The sequence below is a fragment of the Chrysoperla carnea genome, chromosome 1 (assembly GCF_905475395.1).
Source record: "Chrysoperla carnea chromosome 1, inChrCarn1.1, whole genome shotgun sequence".
Classification (NCBI taxonomy): Eukaryota; Metazoa; Arthropoda; class Insecta; order Neuroptera; family Chrysopidae; genus Chrysoperla; species Chrysoperla carnea.
Window position 1 is genome coordinate 111,303,035 of NC_058337.1, and position 1,781 is coordinate 111,304,815.

Consider the following 1,781-nt stretch of genomic DNA (forward strand, 5'->3'; position numbering starts at 1 on the left):
AATGTGACGTCATTATTGCATATTGCAATATGTGATTATTGCATTTAATTGAAAGAAAGTACGCCTAAAGTTTATAAATAATTTTAGGCCAAAATTATGGATACGAGCGAATATCCTCTATTGCCCTTGACAACTTTTGGCTAAAGAATTTTTCCGTAATTAGCGTGTTTTCTTTCGATTAAATGCAATAATGACATATTTTTAAATCATATTTCCTCCAAAATCTAACGTTTTTCGAAAATGTTTAAACAAAAATTGTTCGTTTTTTTATCAGTATCAATAGAAGATAGATAGAAGAGTATCAATTCTATCTCTTACCGTTTAGAATCTAAATAGGCCATTAAAGAAACCCGAAGGGCTAGGTCAAATCTGTTGTCGGAACATGATGTCTCCCGTCAAACTCTACAACCTTTGCTTAAGTTATTTTTTGATTGGCTAACTACAAAGCGAGATATTTAGGTGTACAGATTAAAATGGCCCACCCTGTATGCATTGTATCTTTTTAAGTAAATTTTCGACATTTTCTAAAAAATAAAAGGTATAGAATAGAACAGAAGATGTAATTAAGAAGAATGATTATCTAATTTTGTTATTTGATTCTGAATGATAATTTTTACATTTAGCATACACACGAAAAAGTCAATGCTATGTTAAAAAATAACATTTTTTATTCTGTACATGAAAAACAAGATTAAAAAATAAGTTCGAATTTTTAACAAATCATAACACGTTTTTCTATCTTTTCATTTCTTTTCCAAATTTAGTTCGTATGTATACTTATGCTTTTTTTTTCTGCCTCAACTTTACATTTATTGAATAGTCGACATATTTCATTGTATTCCTCCTTCTTCATTTTAAATTGTATCTTGGCCTATAATTTTCGAGTAAAAAAGAAGCTATTGAAAACAAATAGTTTAAAATGGTAGTAAAATTTCTTGTCAGCTAGTTTAAAAGATTGTAAATATTACTGGGGTTCTGTAAGAAGAATATGAACGAATTTCACAAAAATATTTCTTATACGGGTTTACTTTGTCTGCTAATGTGGTCAGACAAGAAGGCGAAAATGAAAAAACAACGAAAATAGGCAAGTACCAAATAGTATATAAATAACATCGCAAATTGAGTACAACCCATTCATTAAGCGATGTTATTTACCCCATTTGATACTTAGCCTATTTTCGTTGATGTTTGGTGTTTGTTTTCATGCCTAGCCACAGCATAAGATAAAATACGTCCAAATCTAATTCTATCAATTTTTTAATTTCAATATAAATAAAATGCAAAACATTTCAAATGTTTCACATTAAATAAATTTTTCATGTTTATTTATTAAATAACCAGATTTGTTTACAAATATTTTCACTTTATTTTTTCACAAAATTAAAAAACAAACAAAAATTTTTTCAGGCTGTTATAAAGTTAAAACAAAATACGTTTACCTAAATAAAAAGATGAAAAAATATTTATACGGTTGTTTTTTAATAAATTTTAGTAAATTTTTTCTTTGTTCTTACTATAAAAAAAAATGTGGTGAAAATTTCTTTTATTCATTTTTATTTGTTTGATGTTTTTTATAGAGTTACAAAATCCTTTTGTTAAAATATAATTTGTTGAAAAAAAAAATATTTTTTTTATCTTCCCAAGAATTTTTACGAGCATTTTAGGTGGCATTAGATGAATAGTTGCAGTCATAAATAATTGTGGGTTTTTCCATAGAAAATCTATTAGATAAAAATCGAAATTTTTCTGATACGTTGATTTTTAATGTGATCGAAGAAATA